At 47.7% G+C, this 15,116-nt stretch overlaps 1 protein-coding gene across 5 annotated transcripts in view; it reads left to right on the forward strand.

The window, feature by feature from the left end:
- The window catches only part of LOC105483390 (caspase recruitment domain family member 11), a 180,405-nt gene that overhangs the window by 29,448 nt on the left and 135,841 nt on the right, over nucleotides 1-15,116 (forward strand). The window contains exon 1 of one of the 5 annotated variants that reach the window (XM_011744219.2): nucleotides 12,155-12,352. The exons of 1 other annotated variant lie outside the window; for it this stretch is intronic. The gene's annotated coding sequence lies outside the window, so the exon portion shown is untranslated. Of the gene's footprint in view, nucleotides 1-12,154; nucleotides 12,353-15,116 lie in introns of those variants that run through there. 3 more of the 5 variants (XM_011744226.2, XM_011744223.2, XM_071095426.1) reach the window with 3 other exon arrangements.

Below are 15,116 nucleotides of genomic sequence, written 5' to 3' on the forward strand. Positions count from 1 at the left end.
GGGGATATTGATATATACCACGGCAGTGAGGTGTGGCATCTGGGAAAAAAAGCAATATATTAATTCTCAGATCAATCGTTTGTGAAATGCTTTCTTGCCGTCCCAAGCGTGTGACTATTTCACTGATAAGGAATGATTTTCCTGGAGTTAAAGGCAGCTGCCACTGGCTGAGATTGCTGACTAGAGGGGAGGGAAGGAAGGGGGACTGCCCTAGCAAAGGAGGGGTCATTTAAGAGACAGAACCACATCCTCCCCTGGGTTCCCTCTCTCATTCCATTTCACTCTCCACACAATCCAGCAATGGCTCCTAACACAGCGTTGAGACCAAGGTACGGCCTCAGCCTCTCTGCTCTCCCCGTTTTTTTTAATCTCTTGTGTGGGGAAATGCAGACAACTCTTAAGCTACTGTAAATGGCTAAAGTTTGTAGGGGGAAGAACCACGGAAGATGGAGAACATTGGGAGACATATGGAGGCGTATGGGGGACAGTAGTGAGGAAAGGACAGTGAAGCAAGCCAAGCTGACAGTTTCAAAAATTGAACTGATTTAACGAACCACGTCTGATCCTGCAGCTGCAGCACGGACCCCTGCTGCTGCCTTCACTGTTTTTTGTTTTGTTTTGTTTTGTTTTGTTTGAGACGGAGTCCTGCTCTGTCGCCCAAGCTGGAGTGTGGAGTGCAGTGGCGCAATCTCGGCTCACTGCAATCTCCACCTCCCAGGTTCACGCCATTCTCCTGCCTCAGCCTCCCGAGTAGCTGGGACTACAGGCGCCCGCCACCACGCCCAGCTAATTTTTTTGTATTTTTAGTAGATATGGGGTTTCACCGTGTTAGCCAGGATGGTCTCGATCTCCTGACCTCGTGATCCACCTGCCTTGGCCTCCCAAAGTGCTGAGATTACAGGCGTGAGCCACCACTCCCAGCCTCTGTCCTTCCTGTTTCTAAGATGATCTCAGCTCAAAATGATCCCGTTTTGAGAGAAGACATGTTACACACACCACCTCCAGGCAGCCCACAGCCAGTGACTGACGGACGCTGAAGCCCATCAGCCTAACAGGCAATTCATGCTCCAGAGCTCCCGGGAGAAGGGGTCAAGGCTCAACACCAGCTGGCATCACCTCCCCGTCCAGCTGTCCCTCTCTGCTCTTCCCCTCCTCTCACTTTCCTGCTCCTGAGAGCACCCCTCAATTAACCACTCACACGAGAATCCCCCTCTCAGGGGCTAGTCCAGTTGTCTGTGTTCAGATGGAAAAAGAGCGTGCACATGTCTGTCCACACATAGATGCATGCACTAGGAGCAGATACCACTTTGCTTTCTCAGCTTCCCCAGGGGGAGAGGTGGGTGTACTGCCTCCTCCCAGAGGGTGCACAGAGCAGACAGAGAGGGGATAGTGGAGCAGGGCCAGACCTGCGTCTTGGGCTGCCCTTGCAAAAACCGAGTGCCACTCCGTGTCCTGCAGAGAGGCCTGAAACACGGGCTTTCCCAAGCTGCTTTTAAGTTCCGGGTGCAGTGACGGTGAACTGAGATGCTGCGACATGACCCCTTCGCAGAGGCGGCAGTTGGACTTCCAGGCTGCATAGCAATATGGCAGACACTCAGCCGAGCTAGGAGAAAGCAGACCGTGAGTTATACCTAAGCTGGAAATCAGCATGAATTCCAGCAGGGCCAGCACAATCAGGCAAGGAAGAGGCATTGTCTTAGAGACCCAAGAACCAGAGGACAGAGGCTTGGGACCCCAAAACTTCCTCTGGGACCCTCCAGACCCTATGAGCCACTCTCCTCCTCACACTCAGAAAGCATCCGAGGGGGGGAAGCTGAGGGAGGGCACAGCTGCAAGAGAGACTCAACATGTAAATCCAGAAAGACTGAGCACCGTCTAAAAGGACTAATCAATTACTGGATTTTAAGCCAGAGAGAGCTAAAAGTTTTACTTTTCCTACTATCAGGGAGGAGGGGCCCAGAAGAAAGACGAGATGTTTTCCAGATAAAAGAAGGGTTTTCTCTAAACACAAGAAGGGTTTGAGATGTGACCTGTGACCACACCACAGATCCATGCTACGATCACTTGACTGCTTGAATATGGGGAGGTAAGAGAACTGATCTGCTCTGCCCTGGTATTTATTATTCAGCAGTGCACACACACACATGCACGCACACACATATGCATGCACACAAATGCATACACACATGCACACACACATGCATGCACACGCATGCACGCACACAAATGCACACACACATATGCACACACACACATGCACAGACACATGCACGAACACATGCATGCACGCATGCACATATGCACATGCACATGCTTCTTATAGAAATGATTTTATTTTTATTATGAAAGAATTGCACAGTTGTGGAAATAGACATTTGCCAGAATAGACAGGCACACACTGAAAATTAAGCACACCCATGTAGCCCCTGCTCACCCTCTTCCTAGTTGAGCTCCTTAGAAATGACCATTTTTGATCAAATAAGACTTCCAGAAGGATCTGGCTTAAAAATCAGTCCCAGCCAGTACTTCAACAATTCTTTTCAGTTGTTTTAGCAGCTAGGATCTTTCCACTAGCTAGCCAGGGTTTTTATTGAAAGCTCAGATATTGGAAGGGATTTCAAAAAGTTCATGGAAAATGTATATTTTGAAAACACTATGCATGGATTTATTTATTTATTTATTTATTTATTTATTTATTTATTTATTTGCACCAAAATGAATGCATGTGAACTGGTTATAACATGTCTGAATAGGATCCAGTTTGCTGCACTAAGAAGGCTAAGGAATCAGTTTATGAAAAGTCCCTATTGGAGTAACATGAATTCTGCTAAAATTGAAGCAAGAAGCAACATCAAAATTATGGTGAAACTTGAGTGGGAAAATGGTGAAATCATTGATGCTTTGTAAAAAGTTTATGGGGACAGTGCCCCCAAAGAAAGCAGTTTAGAAATGGACAGCTCATTTTAAGAAGGGACAAGACAATGTTGAAGATGAAGCCCCCACATCAAGTCGTGAGAAAGAAACTCATCTTGTCCACACCCTAATTGAAGAGGACTGATGATTAACAGCAGAAACAAGGGCCAACACCACAGACATCTCACCTGGTTCAGCTCACACCCATTCTGGCTGAAAAATTAAAATTGATCAAACTTTCCACTCAATGGGTGCCAAAACCATTGCACCCACATCAGCTACAGAAAACAGCAGAGCTTTCGGGGGAAATTTTAAACAAGCGGGATCAAGATCCTGAAGCTTGTCTTCAAAGAATTGTAACAAGAAATGAAACATGGCTTCACTGGTACCATCCTGAAGATAAAGCACAATCAAAGTAAGGGCTACCAAGAGGTAGAAGGAGTCTAGTCAAAGCAAAGCAAGAGTGAACCAGTTAAGACCAAAGGCCATGGCAAGAGTTTTAGGGGATGCTTAAGGCATGTTGCTTGTTCTATTTCTGGATGGCCAAAGTACAATAATATCTGCTTATTGTGAGAGTATTTTGAGAAAGCCAGAGCTTTAGCAGAAATACACTAGGGAAAACTTCATCAGACAGTCCTTCTCCTCCATGACAATGCTCCTGCTCATTCCTCTCATCAAAGAAGGGTGATTTTGTGAGAGTTTCAGTGGGAAATCCTCAGGCATCTACCATACAGTCCTGATTTGACTCCTTCTGACTTCTCTTTGTTTCCTAAGCTTAAAAAATCTATAAAGGGCACTCATTCTCCTTCAGTTAATAATGCAAAAAAGATTGCATTGACATGATGAAATTCCAAGGACCCTCAGTTCTTTAGGCATGAACTCAATGGCTGGTATCATAATTTTCCAAAGTGTTGACCTTCATGGAGCTTATGTTGGGAAATAGCATTTATATTTTTTATTTTTATCTTTTAATTTCATTTCTCAATGAATTTTTTGAAGTCTCCTTGTATACTGACATTTTTGTAGGTCTCTTGCACAATTACTATTTTTTAAAATTGTCTTATTTATTTATATTTAAAAGAATTATTTTCACTTATTTATTTCAGTCTTTCTGAGATCCTTTTTCCTAGATGTTTTTTTTGAGACTTGGCTCTGTTGTTCAGGCTGGAATGCAGTAGTTCAATCATGGCTCATGGCAGCCTCCAACTCCAGGGCTCAAGGAATCCTCACACCTCAGCCTCATGAGTAGCTAGGACCATAGATGTATACAAAGCCAACTTTTAGGTTTGTTTTTGTTTTTGTGTTTGTTTTTAAGAGATGGGATCTTGCTATGTTTCCCAGGCTGCTCTCGAACTCCTGGCCTCAAGCAATCGATCCTCTTGCCTCAGCCTCCCAAAGTGCTGGGATTATAGTTATGAGCCACCGCACTTGGCCCCTAGATTTCTTTTTCATTTTATTGTCATCCATTCTCAAGGAACTTTTTTCTTGAGGAATGCTTGGGAAGTAAATTTCCAAAGTTCTCTGCATGTTGAGGAATGTGTTTATTTTGCTCTCACACTTAATTGATAATTTAGTTGAATACAGAACTCTAAGTTTAAAGTAAATGTCCCTGAGAACACTGATGCATGACTTCCTTGTCTGCTAGCAGCTAATGTTGCTGATGAGAATTCTGAATCCCACTGGGAACTTGGCATCAGTGTGCATGATTTTTCTCTCTCAAAGATTTTAGAGACTTCTCATTATCCATCTTTTTTTTTTTTTCTTTCCTGAAATTTCATGAGGCTATATGCAGGTACAGATCTTTTTCATTCATCCTACTTGGCCCTCTGTGGCCTCTCTCCTCATGAAGAATCATGTCATTCTTCAGCTCTGACAAATATTATCGTTATCTGATGATTAATTCCTCCCTCCACCTTCTCTCTTCCTGCCGGAACTCTTACTAAGTAGACATTGGTCTTTCTAAATTCATCACTTATGTCTCAACTTTTCTCTCAAACTTTTTCTTTCTTTTCAGGTTTTATTTTGTTCTTATTTTCCAGCCCAGGGGATAGACTTCATAGACATCTTCTTCCAGCCCTTCTATTGTATTTTAAATTTTATTTTATTATTTGGACAACCCTATTTTTAATTTCCACAATCTGTTCCTTTATTCAGGCAGCCTGTTTCATAGTCATTTGTTCTTATTTGATGGATGTGATCTCTGCTTGAATCTCTCTGCGGGTTCTCATTAGAGGATCTTTTTGGATCATTATGCTTCATTCCCTTCTCATCATTGTTTGTTCCCTTCCTGCCCTTGGGAGATGATTGTCCAATTTGTTCATCTAAGGCCCACCCTTTCAAGCTGCTGATCTCTGTCCATGTTTGGGAAGGTCCGTGTTGACTCGTGTGGAGTTTCCTTTGCCTTTTCCAACCTCTGTATGGAGGAGAGGCCAGCTGGGGTATCGGGAGCAGGAGTGCTGTGTCAACAGGCAGCCTTGACTCTGGGGCTATGCTCTGAGAAATCTGGCCTGGGGACCCGCGTCCTTCAGTGCACTGGTCCGCAGCGAGATAAGAGCAGAAATGGAGACGAAGCATTTGGAAACTTTTATAGCACTTTTGACATTGACACAATAACGAAGCGTGACCGCCCAGCTTGTGTCTTAGTATCTTTTTAAAAATTCTATTTTCTAGCAATTAATTTTTATTATATTTCACAAAAGTATCAGCCCGTAACAGATTAGAATTTTTTTTTAAAGGCAGGTGGGAGTGGGGGTGTCTTTCGCTGCAGATGGTTCCAGAAGCCCTGCTTTTGGGAACCCAGGCAGGGAGAGGCTACCCCGGCTACCCCTCTGTTATCACATGAGGAAGGGCTTTTGGGCCCATGCCCCCATTCTAAGAGCACTTACCCCTCTGAGCAGCTTTTCAAAAATTGATTCATAATATTTTATATATTTAGGGTGTATGTGTGATTTTTTTTTTTTTTTTTTTTTTTTTTGAGACAGGATCTCATTCTTGTTGCCTAGGCTGGAGTGCAATGATGTGATCATGACTCACTGCAGCCTCAACTTTCTGGGCTCAAGCGATCACCCCCATCAACCTTCTGAGAAGCAGGAGCCACAGGTGTGTGCCACCACACCCAGCTAACTTTTTTTATTTTTTCTAGAGATGGGGTCTTGCTATGCTGCCCAGCCTGGCCTTGAACTCCTGGGCTCAAGCGATCCTCCCACCTCAGCCTCCTGAGTAGCTGGAACCACAGGCACATGCCACCACATCCAGCTAGCTTTTTAAATTTTCTGTAGAGATGGGGTCTTGCTTGCTGCCCCGGCTGGGCTCAAACTCCTGGGCTCGAGCAATCCTCCCACCTTGGCCTCCCAAAATGCTGGGATTATAGGCATGAGCCACTGTGCTCAGCCTTTTGTTACATGCATAGAATGTGGAATGATCAGGTCAGGGTATTTGAGGCATCCATCACCTTGAGTGTTCATCATTTCTCTGTGTTGGGAATAATTCAGATTTTCTCTTCTAGCTAATTTGAGATATACAATACATTGTTGCTAGCTGCAATCACCCTACTCTGCTGCCCAGCATTAGAACTTGTACCTTCTGTTTAACTGCATATCCGTACCCATCAAACCAGAGTTTTCACTGGAAAGCTCTCTCTGGCTTCGGCCTGTGCGAGAAGCTGAAGTGGCACCGTGGGGGGTTGTGGGAGGGAAGTGGGATGACTGTACCTGCCCTAACAGTCCTACAGATGATGCTCCCATCAGTCACTCTGTGTCTGCCCTTCCTCTGAGCCTGCCTTCAGTTCAATCTTGACAGATTTGAGGGATTCTACAGTAGGAGAGCCACTCTCAGCTTTGCTGCCAACTCCCTGCTGCAGGCTCTGGGCCGGGGTTTTCTGTCCACTGCCTCCTGCCTTCCAGAAACGCTTCTCACCTGTTATCTGCATTCTTTCCAGGCACCTTTTTATAACCTATCCCCCACTGTTCTTGGCAGGTAAATTTTGTGTTTAGTTCACTATTACTTTTTTAGAGACAGGGTCTCACTCCGTCACTCAGGCTGGAGTGCAGTGGGTACGATCATGGTTCACTGCAGCCCCAACCTCCTGGGCTCAAGGAGTCCTCCCACCTCAGCCCCCTGAGTAGCTGGGACTATAGGCACCCGCCAGCATGTCCAGCTAATTTTTTTTGGATTTGTGGTAGAGTCAGGGTCTCCCTATGTTGCCCAAGCTGGTCTTGAACACCTGACCTCAAGTGACCTGCCCGCCTTGGCCTCACAAAGTGCTGAGATCATAGGCCTGAGCCACTGTACTCAGCAGATTGTTGCCATCTTTGTGTCTATGATTCAAAGACTTTGGAATCCACTTCTCTCTGGGATCACAGAGGAATCAAGATACAAAATGGTGTATCTAGGCATGAGGAACTCAGTGGGGGTGATGGTAATGTTCTATATAATACAGCACCACCCAATAGAAATAAAATGTGTAATTTAAAATTTCCTACTGGCAATACCAAAAAGAAACCAAGGAAATGCATGTTACTAATATATTTTATTTAACCCAACTTATCAAAAATATTATTTCAGCATGCAGTCAATATAAACATTATTAACGAGACGTTTTGTATTCTTTTTTACACACGAAGTCTTCAAAATCTGGTTTCTGTTACATTCACAGAACATCAATGCAGACACCATATTTTCCTCGGAGATACTTGACCTGTATTTAGATTTCATTAACTTTACAGTTGAAAAAGTAGATGAACATGTTCAAATGGCTCCAGACATACTTAAAAGCTTTTCAATAACAGAATCAAGTGTTAGTTTTTGGATTTAGATGAAAAATAATTAAAATTGGCCAGGCGCAGTGGCTCATGCCTGCAATCCCAGCACTTTGGGAAGCCGAGGCGGGCAGATCACTGGAGGTCAGGAGTTCGAGACCAGCCTGGCCATCATGGTGAAACCCCGTCTCTACTAAAAATACAAAAATTAGCTGGATGTGGTGGCGGGCGCCTGTAAACCCAGCCACTCAGGAGGCAGAGGCAGGAGAATTGCTTGAACTCAGGAGGTGGAGGTTGCATTGAGCCGAGATCACACCACTGCACTCCAGCCTGGGCTACAGAGTAAGACTCCTTCTCAAATAATAATAATAATAATAGAAGAGAATTAAAACTTTGCTTCCTAATCTCACCAGCCTCCTGTCAAAGTGCTCAACAGTCAAATGTGACTAGTGGCCGTCACACTGGACCACACTGTTCTATGTCCTCATAAGGACATGGCTTACATAATATGTACATTTGTCAAAACTCATTACATCATATAGTTTTTAAATCATTTATTTATGTATGTACATATTTATTTGAGATGGGGTTTCGCTCTGTCACCCAGGCTGGAGTGCAGTGGTGCAATCACAGCTCACTGCAGCCTCGAACTCTTGGGCTCAAGTAATTCTCCCGCTTCAGCCTCTGGAGTAGCTGAGACTACAAGCACCTGCCACTGTGCCCAGCTTCATTGCATCGTATGGTTAAAATCTGTTTGTAAATTTCACCTAAACAAACCTCTCTAGTGAATGATATGCAAGATGGAGTGTTTAACAGTGACATATACTGATGATGTCTGCAACTTACTTTGAAACACACCCCCCAAAAAAAGACAGGAGGTTGGGAGGCTGAGGCGGATGGATCACGAGATCAGGAGATCGAGACCATCCTACTAACACGGTGAAACCTCGTCTCTATTAAAAATGCAAAAAATTAGCCAGGAATGGTGGCAGGCATCTGTAGTCCCAGCTACTCGGGAGGCTGAGGCAGGAGAATCACGTGAATCTGGGAGGCGGAGCTTGCAGTGAGCTGAGATCGCGCCACTGTACTCCAGCTTGGGGGACAGAGCGAGACTCCATCTCAAAAAAAAAAAAAAAAAAAAAAAAAAGACAGGAGGACTGATGGCGAGATAGACAGATAGATCTGTGATAAAGCCAATAGAGCAAAATGCTAGTTGTAGAATCAAGTGGTGGGGTATATGGGGATTCTATGGAAATTCATTAGATGATTCTTCTAACTTTTCTGAACATTTAAAAATTTTAATAAGATGTTGGGGGAGACAGAGGCTTGTCTTACGGAACTAGACCCACATGCAGTCCCGTCTATAAAACTCAGAAACATAACACTGAGTGAAAGGGTCCAGGCTGTTAAAAGAACCCACGCATGCTGCTGTTTACATACAGTTCACAAACAGGCAAACTGACCGATGCTGTCAGAGGCAGGAATGTGGCTACGCTTGGTGGGAGAGTGATAGGAATGAGACACAAGGGGGTTTCTGGGGCACAGATGAAGTTCCATGTTTTGATAGAATGAAGTGTGAGTGTGGGTTACACTCGCATTTAGGCTAATGGCCTCCAGTTCCATCCAAGTTGCTGCAAAAATTCATCAGACTTTGCAGCATTTGTGGACTTGACTTTATACATATCTCTAGAGACATGTTTCGCTGTTTTAAGGTATTGCCCTCATTTCATATCTTGCAGGAGGGAAATCTGAGCTCTTCTTTAAAATGACAGGCCAGATGCCGTGGCTCACGTCTGTAATCCTGACACTTTAGGAGGCTCAAGCAAGAGGATCGCTTGAGGTCAGGAGTTCAAGACCAGCCTGGGCAACATAGTGAGACCTCATCTCTACAAAAGATTAAAAAATTAGCCAGGCGTGGTGGCGTGTACTTGTAGTCCCAGCTTCTAGAGAGGCCAAGGCAGCAGGATGGCTTGAGCCCAGGAGATCAAAGCTGTAGTGAGCTGTGATCAAGTCACTGTACTCCAACCTGGGCGGCAGAGCGAGACCCTGTCTCAAAAATAATAAAATAAAGTAAAATAAAATGCTGGCCAGGTGCATTGGCTCAAGCCTGTAATCCCAACATTTTGGGAGGTCGAGGCGGGCGGATCACAAGGTCAGGAGTTCGAGACCAGCCTGACCAACCTGGTAAAACCCCGTCTCTACTAAAAATACAAAACTTAGCCAGGCGTGGTGGTGCATGCCTGTAGTCCCAGCTACTCAGGAGACTGAGGCAGGACAATCGCTTGAACCCTGGGAGGTGGAGGTTGCCGTGAGCCGAGATCGTGCCACTGCACTCCAGCCTGGGCAACAGAGCAAGACTCCATAATAAATAAATAAATAAATAAATAAATAAATGCCACTGCCTGATTTAGAGTTTTCATAGAGTATAAGCAGCTTCCCCGGTCCTGGGTAGGCAGTGAGATGTGTCCTTAGGGACGAAGGCCTAGAAGGCTGTGGGTCTTGGTGTTCATTTTAGAAACTTTCTTTACAGCCCTTGCTTGCATTTCTGCATGCTTTACAGGAAGCAACCGGTGTCTTCCTTCATCCCTAGCACATGCACATCAGTGCAAACACATTCCTCACTGGTATTTCAGATTCTTCCGTGCTTGGACCAAAATCCCATTTTTTATTTATCGTCTTGCTGAAAGTTTAATTTACTGAAGGCCTTTCCTTCTAGCACCTCGAGGAACTTTTCTCAGAACGCTTAAAACATGAAACAGAAGCCTACATTCTCTAGCCGTAATGAGGGGATCAAAAGAGAGGGAGAGAGATGAGAGGAGAGTGGTAAACTGAGGCAGAGTAGAATGAGAGGTGCAGAAGCTGGGGAAATAGGCGGGGGGGGGGGCGGCGCGGGAGGCATCGGTCAATTGCAGCAAGAAAATAGAAACTAAGGTTTTCTGGGTAGGCACGGTTCATCCAGATTTTTACTTCAATAGCTTTAGGGGTACATGCGATTTTGGGTTACGTGGATGAAGTGTGTAGTGGTGAAGTCTGGGCTTTTAGTGTTCCTGTCCCTGGAATAGTACACGTCGTACAGTGTACATTGTACCCAGCAGGTGATTTGCCACCCCCTACCCCCTCCCATTCTTCCCCCTTCCGAGTCTCCAATGTCCATGATCCCACTCTGCCTGCCTTTGCCTACCCATAGCTTAGCTCTTGCTTTTAAGTAAGAACATGGAGTATTTGGTTTTCCACTCCTGAGTTACTTCACTTTAGATAATGGCCTCCAGTTCCATCCAAGTGCAAGTTACTGCAAAAGACTTTATTTCGTTCTTTTTCATGGCTGAGTAGTATTCCATGGTGCGTGTATGTGTGTGTGTGTGTGTGTGTGTGTGTGTGTGTGTGTGTGTATCACATTTTCTTTCATCCAGATTTTTGAGTCCACAATCCCTGTAAACCCTTGGGACCATCCCACCCACGACGCTGGCCATTTGGGGTAAATTATCAAAATGCTGACATCCAGCCGGACACGGTGGCTCACACCTGTAGTCCCAGCACTTTGGGAGGCTGAGGTGGGCAGATCACTTGAGGTCAGGAGTTCGAGGCCAGCCAGGCCATCATGTTGAAAACCCATTTCTACTAAAAATACAAACATTAGATAGGTTTGGTGGCGCACGCCTGTAGTCCTAGCTACTTGGGAGGCTGAGGTGGGAGAATTGCTTGAACCCAGGAGGTGGAGCTTGCAGTGAGCTGAGATCGCACCACTGCATTCCAGCCTGGGTGACACAGCGAGACTCCGTCTCAAAAAATAAAAATAAAGTAAAATGATGACATCCAAATCACAATTTTTCTCACAAGCATAGTTCACCAGAACGTTGAGGGTGCAAGCTGATGATGGATATCTTGGACCCCAAAGCTTTTGGGGTGAGGAAGGCCTTTGCAGGGGTGCTGACCAGCCAGCATGCCCAGGAAGCTTCCAGAACAGGGGCTGAGGGAGGAAAGAGGCTTGGGGTGTAGGAGGCTGCTGAATTTTATGTGGGACACCCCGTTCTCTGGTGCACACACACATTGCAGTGACAGGCTCTGGAATTTCTTGAGAAATTCGGCTAGACCTGGGGAGCCAAAGGCCTGAAGAACCTAGAAAGGGGATAGCCCCTTCCAAGGCCCCACCTGGACTCTGCCTGGGGTCACAGCTGGGTGGGGACTGACAACCAGGCTGGTCCAGCCTCACCCCGACTGATGCAGGTGGCCTGGACCCCGAGACTCGCCTTGGTCTCCCCATCCCCGGCTCCCTGATCTGTCCCCAAGCACCCCCACCCCAGGCCCTGTCCCCACTCCCACCCCCACCTCCTTACCGCCCTCCTCCCGAAGCACCGACTCCGCCCCCTCCCTCTCTTCCTTATCTTTTTCTAACCTTTCGCATTTTTTAGTCTCATTTCCTGTCGGGTTTTGCATTTCCCTCCCCCGCCCCTCCTAGCCTATGACATACTTTCTCTCCTTTTTTCTCTCCTGCCTCCTCTGGCCTTCGGACTCCTGCCCGCGCCGCCCGCAGCCCCCTCCTGGCCCTGCAGCCCCTGGGCGGGCGGCGCCCCTCGGAGGACGGGTCCGGGCCCGCGGGGACGGAGGGCCCGGTCGCCTGGAGGAAGCCGGAGGCCTGCGTGGAGGAGGCGCCCCGCGCAGCTGGCGGAGCATGAGCGCCCCAGGTAGGCGCAGCCGGGATGGGGGAGCTGGTGGAGGGGGAGCACGAGGCGGGGAGCTGGGGAAAGAGAGGAGGACATGGGGAGGAGATGGGGGGCATTAGTGAGATGACATGGTAGTGGGGCGTGGGGGGGATGGGAGTGGCTCCTGCTGGCCCCGCGATGATGGGGGTATCCTTCCATCTCTGTCCCCCTGCCCCACTTCTCTCTCTCACTCTTATCTCCTCCTTTTCCCTTCCAACCCTTTTTCTCCCTCACTTTCCACCTCGTGTACCTCTCCTCCGTGTCTCTCTGAGCGTCTCTGAGTATCTCTGCCCAGCAAAACCCCCACCCCCTCCTACTGGACAGGAAAAAATCGGGGGTCAGGAGGCTGCAGCCCCTTGGTGCACCTGCCCAGAGGGAGGAAGAGAAACTTTTCTGACACCTGAAGGGCCCGGAAGTTTGCAGACCACAGCCCAGCCTGACTCAGAGGCTCCTGGGAAGGTGGGGCCTGGCTCAGGGAGGAAGGGCAGCCCCACCAAAAGAGGGTATGGAGCTGGGAGATGGGAGAGGACAGCCTCCCGCAGGGACTCTACTAGAAAGGGAGTGGTGGGGGCACAGGAGGGGGCCCAGGTTCCCCACTGAAACCCGGACCAGTCCCCAGCGGCCTCAGGCCTGAAAGCCACCCACCCCCAGGAGGCCGCTCCAGGCCCGATGGGGCCACCAGGCCTTCTGCTGAGCCCCCTCTGAAGATAGGGGCAGAGAGGGTGTTTCTGTCCCTCGGGGTCTCTGAGCACCACTGGAGGCTGTCACGGGGACCCAGGTTCATGGACAGTGGTCTCAGCTGTGAGCTTCAGGGCTGCCCACACAAACTCCGTCTTGGACCAAACTGACCTCTGTCTGTCCCGCCTGCTCTCAAAGCCTTTGATTTGTAGTTCAAAAATGTTTCTCCTGACGTTTATGACTCGTCTTGAAGGTACAAGGTTACCAACCTGCCAGAAAGGGGAGAGAAACAGTCGATCGTTCATTCCACGTTTATTAAGTGCTCAGCCTGTGCATAATACGTGCCAGAAATCCCAGGAGCCAGGAATTAATATGAGGACAGGAATTTCTCCGTCAGTGTATGTTTTTGTGCTTAATATGAGGACAGGAATCCGTTAAGTGTCCATTTCTGTGCTTTCGCGGAATCTCCCGTTCTTTCCCCAGCGAGGCATCTGTAAAGAGATGATACTCCTGCCTCCGGCCGGGGCTGCCCTGAGGAGAGTAACAGTGACCGGGACTCTGAAGCATAGCCAAGGCCAGGGACTGCTTGGACCCGTGTAGATGTTACTTGCCTGGGTATCAGATAGGCAGGCCGTGGCTCCCCTGGCCCCAGCAGTCTTCAGTTAATGCATGAATGGTCCTTGATGTGATTTTTTTAAAAATCGTGGTGAAATACACGTGACATAAAAGTAGCTCACTGAACCGCTTTGAAGCGCACAGTGGACTGGCGTTAAGCCCATTCGCATTGTCTTGCAGTGGTCACCACCGTCCAGCTCTTCCCAAACTGAAACTGTGTCCCCCATTAAAGAACATCTTCCTGGCTCCCTCCTCAGTCCCTGGCAGTCACCCTTCTCCATTCTGTCTCTAGAAATCTGATGATTTTCCGGACCCCGTATAAGGGGGCTCATACAACCTGTGTCCTTCCCGTGCCTGGCTTATTTCTCTGAGCCTCATGTCCTCAAGGTTCATCTGTGTTGTCACCTGTGACCGAATCTCCTTCCTTTTTCAGGATGAATAATATTCTGTCGTGCAGATAGACCATATTTCGTATATCTGCTCATCCTTTATGTGATTTTTTTTTTTTTTTTTTTTTTTTTTTGAGACGGAGTCTCGCTCTGTCGCCCAGGCTGGAGTGCAGTGGCGCGATCTCGGCTCACTGCAAGCTCCGCCTCCCGGGTTCACGCCATTCTCCTGCCTCAGCCTCCCCCTTTATGTGATTTTTAAAAATGACTTCTGGCCGGGCGCAGTGGCTCACGCCTGTAATCCCAGCACTTTGGGAGGCCAAGGCGGGTGGATCACCTGAGGTCAGGAGTTCGAGACCAGCCTGGCCAAAGTGGTGAAACACGATCTCTACTAAAAATACACACAAAAAATTAGCCTGACGTGGTGGTGCATGCCTGTAGTCCCAGCTACTTAGGAGGCTGAGGCAGGAGAATTGCTTTGAACTGGGGAGGCGGAGGTTGCAGAGAGCTGAGATCGCACCACTGCACTCCAGCCTGGGCGACAGAGCAAGACGCTGTCTCAAAAAAAAGACTTCTAAACCTAAGTCTTCTAAAGATGACGACGCTTGTTTGAATCCATCAGTGGGCGTGTGTGGGTGGCTTTGTACTTGGTGGCACAGGGGACGCAGTAGGGATGTGAGAAGCAGTGCTCCAACCTGAGTAGGTTCATCACACAGTCTGTGTATGCCGTGGTCAGAGTGTGGCTGAGACGCACATGAGATGGAAAAGAATTAGGAGGAGTGGGGAGGGAAGCAGGGAGTGAACTTGGGAGATGGTAGGACTCAGAAGGTCCAGGGATCCCTGGAAGGTTCCAGGCTGAGATGGTGCTGAAAATCTCAGGGAGGAAGGGCAGTCCCCCCGAAAGGGGGTGCAGAGTTGGGAGATGGGACAGGACAGCCCCCTGTGGACACTGTACTAGGAAAGGGGTGGCAGGGTCACAGGAGGGGGTCCAGGTTCTAGGAGTCCAGAAATTCGAGACCAGCCTGGGCAACATGGCAAGACCTTGTCTTTACAAAAAATACCAAAAA

The sequence above is a fragment of the Macaca nemestrina genome, chromosome 4 (genome assembly GCF_043159975.1).
Source record: "Macaca nemestrina isolate mMacNem1 chromosome 4, mMacNem.hap1, whole genome shotgun sequence".
In the NCBI taxonomy this organism is placed as follows: domain Eukaryota; kingdom Metazoa; phylum Chordata; class Mammalia; order Primates; family Cercopithecidae; genus Macaca; species Macaca nemestrina.